Source organism: Oreochromis niloticus, unplaced genomic scaffold, assembly GCF_001858045.2.
Source record: "Oreochromis niloticus isolate F11D_XX unplaced genomic scaffold, O_niloticus_UMD_NMBU tig00001101_pilon, whole genome shotgun sequence".
In the NCBI taxonomy this organism is placed as follows: Eukaryota; Metazoa; Chordata; class Actinopteri; order Cichliformes; family Cichlidae; genus Oreochromis; species Oreochromis niloticus.
Genome location: NW_020327310.1, coordinates 20,181 through 28,285, shown reverse-complemented (window position 1 = coordinate 28,285; position 8,105 = coordinate 20,181). Strand labels below are relative to the sequence as shown.

Below are 8,105 nucleotides of genomic sequence, written 5' to 3'. Positions count from 1 at the left end.
CTATGCATTTTGATGTGTTTAAGGCATGATCAAGCAAACAAATGACAGAATACTTTTGCTGAAACCTTAACTGTGTTACCTGTTATGGCAGCTAACAGGTAATGAGCAGAGCTAGCTCTGCTCATTTCTGAGCTTCTTTCTTATTTTCCTCTTTACTTCTCTTAACCTTTAACTTATGTCTTAGCAATCAGATTCTGCCATCATGCATTAGCGCTCCGTGCTAGTTATGTTGACTTTTCTCTTCTTTTCTCTCCACTTTTTCACCCGTAATTAGACACTCGGCGCATGGCTCCTTTGTTTACGTTAGGGATCAGCTGTTAGCGCTGCGCCCTGCAGCTGCGCTACCGGCAGACAGACCCTACGTCCCCAGTGAGGGAAGAGACGGGGGTGATGTCTCCCGATAAGGACACCTTACACACCATCTCTCCTTCCTGTAATCACTGTAAATGTGAGATCGCTCCCTGATATGATTGAGGAGCTAATGACGCTAACCCGGTCACAGTGGCAGTACCCCGACACTGCCCGGTACTCCCTCTGTGAGTAGGCTGCCCGGCTTCCAGCTGCTGCGGCCGGACAAGACGAGAGACAGCGGTGAGAGGAAAGGAGGGGGACTGGGCAGTGTTTGTTAAAGACAACTGTGGGACCTCTGGGCACATTGCTGTGAAAGAACAACTCTGCAACAGAAACATTGAGCTATTAGCCGTTAGTATCCGTGGAGGCAGCCTGTGACTCTCTGTGGTCCGCAGACTGCAGACGCAATCTCCGACTGCTCTTCTTCTAATATCAGGGGACTTTAATCATGTCTCGCTGGACTCCACACTGCCCACCTTCACCCAGTATGTGACCTGCCCCACCGTAGGCAATAAAACATTGTACTTAATGTATGCCAATGAAAAAGTGGCATACAGTTCATCACCTCTAGCTGCCCAGGGAAGATCTGATCGTAATTAGTGCGCCTTGTCCCTGTGTGCAGCACTTGTGCGCGGACCCACTAATCACCCACGCAGTGCAGAGATGGTCCGCGGAGGGCATATAAATAAATAATAAAAGCAAATAAATGACAGAATGCTTTTTCTGAAACAAACGGAGACCTTAACTTTTATCAAAATACCGTTTTACTCAGTTTAAAGTAATACCACTGTATAATAGCCTTCAAATTTAATAATGTAAACAGCATCTCAGGAATATTTTTGCCCCATCAACATGCATTAAAAATAGATATGCAGTTTTGAATCAGACCTGTATGTACGTTTTCTGAAAAAGTGTAAATAAATAATCTCAAGAACATGAAATAATTGTTTCCCATGTAAACTGGAGTTGTCCTTGTCAATGTCATCAGAGTACTCTGGATGTCTTGCATGAATTTGAAACAGAGAGTGGCACATGACAGCGTTGCACATAACATAACTAGTTTACCTGTATGACATGAAGTAATTAAAAAAAAGAATCCATGTAACTTGGTTATGGCTTCTTTCTGATAACTGTAGATACAAATGGGCTGCAGTGTGCATTATCTTGACAAAAGTATAAGATACTGAACCCGCTGATATGATGTGGTGGAGGAATACAAATACCTGGTGTAACGTTGGGTTGTGTTGCGGTTGAGAGGAGGCGGCAAAACACCTAGCAGGCTAGTCAGAAGAACACACACCCACGCTGGTATCGGTAATACACGGTGGTTCTTTAATACGCCATCTTCAACAACCATATAAAAGCCCGGCTGAACGGCTGTGGCTCAACAACATAACGCCCAGTGTTCATACAACCCAAGCGTTGCAAACAAAAAGAAAAACAAAAGAAAGGTCTCTCCTCATGCACTAGCGTGCAAGCACATGTCCATAGAATCACACAGAGAGGGCAGTGGCACAACCTGATGACACCATCAACCCTCGACTTGGGTGTCTTAAAGGGACACCACACCATTGTGACTGTTACACTGGACACCCACATTTATACATTTGCTGACCTGGAAGATCAAAACAGAGGCTGTACACAAGCAGTGGATGGGCAGGCGGGTTTTTGAGAACAAGCTTGTGTGTGCACCAAAATGTTAATGACAGGTGTTCTGTCAGTTCAGGTGAGTGCAGTGCACTTTGATGTGTTCTTCTTGGATCAGGAGAGCAAGCTCTGTGATTGGCCGCACTTCGGAAGCTGTGGTGGAGAGGAAGTGAGTGAACAAACTGCCATGCATTAGGGCTGTTCGATATAACGATATATATCGGATGACGATAGAAAAACGTCTATCGTTTCATTTTACGCTATCGTTTGTTTCGTGGTGTCGCAAAATAAACTGTTTACGGCAATATTTTTTCATCATTTTGATGGTCACTGTAGTGGCTATATTAATTTCTTAAAGTTCTCTCTTTCTCTTATATTTAATATAACCACACTACGGACGGACAAGCGCTTGTTTTTTATGCGTTTTCGTTAGCAACAACGACGGTAAAACCACGGCGTGTCCGCTTGTTTATTTTCCACATAAACCTTTCACAATAAAGCTCAAGATCCTGTTGAGGCTTTTCAAAATAAAACAAGTCACGTGAAAGATGCAGAGTATTAACGGATGAGAAGCAAAAAAGAGCCGCCAGGTGCTAAAAAATAAACCTTAGACTCAAACGTTAGAACAGACTTTTCTCCGCAGCACGCTGTGTAATAAATACTCACAAAGAAAACGGCAGCCGTTACAACTTACGTCTAAAAATGTATAGTTCCATGCATCAGTTAAAACATTCGACTCCAGGTACACGACGCCCAGCTGGAAACACTTCACGCAAGTCGAGATGCCCGAGATTCACAGAATTTACAGGAAATGTTACATTTTTGTAATTTATATCGTTATATCGACGATAGATGTCTTAATATCGGGATATGAGATTTTGGTCATATCGCACAGCCCTACCATGCATCATGGATATTCCTCTCAATCCACCTCATCAGGTACCTCTCTAAAAGTGTGACTCAGGTCTGTTGCCCCAAAGGATACAGGAAATGCACTGATTTCCAGGACAGAATCGTGTCTGTTTAATGCTCCATGATGATAACTTTCCTATGAGCGTTTGAAGATCACTGACATCATGGCTTTTAGCCTCATTGTTTCTGCAAAGAGATTTCTCCAGTCACGGAATCTTTTGATAAAATATATTTTTATGCCTCTAGAGGATGGAATATTTTAAGTCTACAACAAACAAAAGAAACAACGTCTATTTATAGATGACCAGAGATCAAAGCGGCGATCATCCAAAGAGCCTCTTTCACAGTGGTAAATCCCTACAGGTCACCATAAAAAAAAAGCCATTGATTTGTAGTTGAGCGTTAAATTGCATTGCAACTGAGCGGGTATAAAGTACCGGAGAAAATAGATTGAATGTTCTTTTGTTATGACTGATTTCTGGTCTAGTTACAGTTCACCAGCTTTAATAAAGTCATGTCTACTTACAATTTATGTGTAGTTGACCGGAAAATTAAAGCAGCGATCACTTGGACTATTCCTAGCACCCCCCCCCCTCACAGTGGTACATCCCTTCAGGTAGCCATTCACAAGTCTTGTACAGTAGAGCGGGACATTACATTTACTCTCAGCGGAATTCACTGGAGAAGGCATATAAGTTCATGCACTGCACTGGCCTGCACCACGATTATTATAAGGTAAGAATGAATTTTCTTCTATTCCTTATTTTCAGTACAGTAAAAAGTTCGTTAATATAAAGAAACAAAGAACTCATACTTTTGTTATATTCCGTTACAGAGCTAGCCTAACGCTTCGATGCTTTGTTTAGCCTTGCCGTCGCCTCGGCCACCATTGACCCAGACTGTCGCTCTGTGGTTGCTTTTTTTGCATAGTACTAAAAAAAAGTAAATCTGTGATATATGGTAGGTAAACGTAAAGGTAACTATATAAATGTGTTCAATGACTTTGTTGCTTTTGATGATTGGAGAGCACCCGCTTCAATTCGCAAACGAAAACTTTAGACTCGATGGCTCACGCGGCATGCCCACGTGACTTTACGTCGCATGCTCAATTACGTGGCTCTAATATTAGAGCCACGTATTAATATTAATATTAGATTTAACTCTACAGCTGAGTAATTATCCCAAGAGCCTTTTTCTAGTAAACGGGATTAACAGACTGTCAAACCATGAAGTCATAGTGCAACACCAAGTTGCAATTTCAGTAAACTCATCTGAATTAGATCGTGACAGATGTTCCGAATTTTCAGCTTTTGATGTCCACCCTGATAAGCACGCATGTGCCTTTTTAAATGCATGTATAGTTCTATCTACAATACCAGGATTTAGTAATACAGTGGTGTATACAAAGAGCCAAATGAGACTGTTAAGCTATCAGTAAACCCGACACTGCAGACTGAAAGACAAACCCCATGAACTGAAAACTGACCTTAAATATGAGTGCGGCAAATCCGCAGTGAAGAGAGATAATAATATTGATTATTTTAAAAAGTTCCAAGAATCCAAAACTAACGCACAGGAAGCCACAAGGTAGACAAACAAAGTGTACAACTTGAAACAGAACAACAGAGTAAGGAGCTGAGGAAAGCTGAGGGCTTAAATACTTGCGCAAGTTGATTAGGGAGAGAGGACGCAGCTGGGAGAAACAAGACACAGGTGAATTGAATCAAACAAGTATGACCAGTGGAAGCAAAAGCAAGTGCACAAAAGACTAGACGTCAACAATATAAAGCAGTAACCAACTAAAGATAGGACACAGAAATGCAGACTTTGCACTAGGAACACAGAATGGCAGGAGAACAGCCTCAAAGAGTAAAGAACAGTATATGCAGAAAATAAAGAATAAAGTTAAAAGACAGCGTGGTCTTCAAGAACCCAGAGTACAATACAAAAATGTTGTTTTATTCAATTGAACAAAACAATGTAGACCATGTTCATTTTTTTAATAAGTTGGAAAAAAATAAAAGCTAATGACAGCATTTAAAATAAAAAAAGATGAATAACATAGATGGGAACATTTGACAATGGAATTGTAACATTATCAAAACTGATTTTTCAGATATGCAGAGTAGAAGATATGGATATTCAAATTTTTAACTTGGGTGTGTGTTTGAAATATGAAAATATTGGTTGACATCGTTGACATACTGTTATTAAAGACAGGAATATGTATGAAGAGTAGATTCAAAAGCTCTATTAACAGAACTATAACCTGTTAGAATCTGACATTTATTTCAGATGTATTCTGTAACCGTTCACAGTCTCAATACTGTGACAGAGTGTTTCCAAAAGTGCTCAGTCACAATTTTCAGAAGACTAACATGGAATTTTTGATTTATTTAAATATATAAACCTGTTGAAAGTAATAATTTAAATTTTTGTCTTTGTAGGATCACAGTAATGTTTAGATTTCTAATACAGTCCAAGTTTGTCCACGAAAAAACACCAGCAAGCAGGGTATGTCCTACAACTATCGTATCACTGTAATCGAACTCTCTTCCTTAAACAACAAGAAACATGAAGTGTACTCAGGAGCAGATTCGAGCGCAGGCTCAGAGTGAAGTTAACAGAAAACGTTCTTTACATCATAACCATCATCATCATCATTTATATAGCACTTTAAAAACACACCTGGTAGACCAAAGTGCTGTACAATAGAAATAGAAATATAGTAATAAAATAAAAAAAACAGACAAGTATGTGTATGTGATGCAAAAGGTAAAATTAAAAACAAGGCTAGAATGCGTGAATGTTAACTTTGAGTTCTACAACTAGGAGCAAAATGCTATGAACATGGACTACGGTAGTTCATACTCGAGGGAACAGTAACATGATCTGTGGCTGCCGGAGCTTGGCAAGTGAAACAGTGGTGTGAGAGTTGATGGTGGAGCGGCACTGTGGGACCCATTTTTGTATTGTTACCTTATGTGTGCCGCTACGGGTCACCTTTTGTGTTTTTACGTATGGTGTGTTTATGGAAATGTATTGAAGATAAACGTAACTCAAGCCAGGTGTTTTTGGTCAGAACAAGCAGTTTGTAAACTCTGCGCTGTTATGATAAATGACATTGAATAAAGAGAAGCAAATAAAACTGATGAATACAAAAACAATCTTAACCGTACAAGACAAGTATAGATTGAGTTGGGCTGTTACAAGTTTAATTCATAACAGTTACATTGCCTCACCCCTGCCATCAAACCCTTCAGTGGCTTCAAGTGTAGGCATAGCCTCTACAGGTACTGCAGCAGAAGGAAAGCAGAGTCAGGAGGGTCTTGGAAGAAGTTCAGAAAAGATCCAAATAGGCAGTCTGAACAGTCTTACTTGTTTGCAGGTGGAGTAATGCACGAATGGATAAAAAAGAGTGAGCTGTTGAGGAGCAAATGGAGATCCGTGTCCAGGGGAGTGATGCTATTGCGAGTGTGAAAGGTTGTCCAGGAAGTAACTAAGAAGACATGAACAGAGAGGTAAGTACTAGAGCTATGAGCAACGTGAGGCCAATAACTGACATTGGTTAACAGATAATATGGCAAAGACTGGTTGTGAACGGTGGTCTTAAATACAGCTGGCTTGATTTGTCTCAGGTGGTGATCCTCAGAGGACCGATGAAGTAGAGCAGCCAGCACCCCAAGTAGAGCAGGCACTGTGGAAAAATAGTTGTGACTCAACTAGACCATTACAAAGTATGGCCTGGAGGATTTTCATCTCAAGGTGCAAGAACATTCTTAATGACTGTACACGGCGGCTGCTGATGGACGATGTTGGGCCAGATGTGCTACAGTTAGCGTTAAGGAGGTATGATCAAAGCAAGATCGAAAACATTTAACATTTAAAATGTTTAAGGGGAATATGGCCTGAAATATAACATGAATTAAGAAGTAATTTTTTGATATCTTTGAGGTTGGAGACTATGCAGAGAAGCCTTCAGTGGGCAAGAGGAAGACTGATCAATGTAACTGCAGCAGATCAACTTCTGCGTGACTTGGCTGAATTGATTCAGGAGGTCGAACTGTCTACTCAGCATGGCCAACAAGGTAAGCACATATTGTGTCGAGTCCTTGACTCACCAACAGTGTGAAATAAATTATGACTCTGTCTTAACCTATTTTCCAAATATTTACCTATTTACCTGATATATGGGGTGCCTTTACCTATTTACCAAACGCTTATATATTTTCAGGCTGTTTTGGATACCAGGCACCAGTGGTTTTCAACAGAGGTAGAGGTAGATCCCTTTACCTTATCACTCGGGAACAGCTTTCATTCCTGAAGTTATGTGGATTCACTGCACCTCAGATGGCTGATATTTTGAATGTTTCACTTCGTACAATTCGAAGACGTCTGTGGTCAGTGACTTTTGAAACCAGTGTGACTTTCATTTCTTTGTGACACACACTCACTGTTTATTCAAATTAAATGGTATTGTGAAATTGTAAACATTAGTATATTTGAATGTGCACCACTAGTCAAGTAATGAAGTGTGCTGTTATGGTAGTGATAAATTACTCATGTTTTTTGTCTGATTTCAGACAGTATCATTTCACCCGTGCATCAATGTATGCGGAACTGACTGACAGTGCCTTGGATGAACATGTGCAGGACATTGTTGCTGGCAATGAACAAACTGGTCCTGAGGCTGTCAGAGCCTCCCTGCGAGTATGTGGACTACGTGTACAGCGAAGGAGGGTTTGAGCAAGCATGTTACGGATGAATCCTGGAGCAGCTGCCCTTAGAGCAGTTTTGCGGAGACCAGAACGAAGAACATATCAGGTTGCAGGTCCAAACTCATTGTGGTACATTGATGGAAATCACAAGCTAATACGGTAACCAACCACACTGATTTGTTGAACACCTATTTTGACCAAAGTGAAATTCAGCATTACATCAAATATAATTGTTGAACAATAAGACACCTCCAATAGAGCCAGGCCCTGGGATGGGCAGTCCTCTAACACAACTGGTTATGTTTAAAGGGGAAGATGAGAGAACACAGACAGCGCAAGCAACATACAGAGAAAAATTCAAACTTGACATGTAATAGTGCCATGTAAATCAATTAAGAGTGTATTTTCCATTGTTTCAATAACAAAGCAGAAATAATATTTTTCTTCTTATGGACCACGGTTTTAGGTGGAGGATAG

General features: G+C 40.6%; 1 long non-coding RNA gene across 1 annotated transcript; it reads left to right on the top strand.

Moving 5' to 3' along the window:
* Nucleotides 1-915, top strand: LOC112844737 (uncharacterized). The gene is made up of 2 exons (XR_003217482.1): nt 1-98; nt 275-915. It is a non-coding gene; the product is annotated as an uncharacterized LOC112844737 (long non-coding RNA).
* The last annotated feature ends 7,190 nt before the right edge of the window (nt 916-8,105 follow it).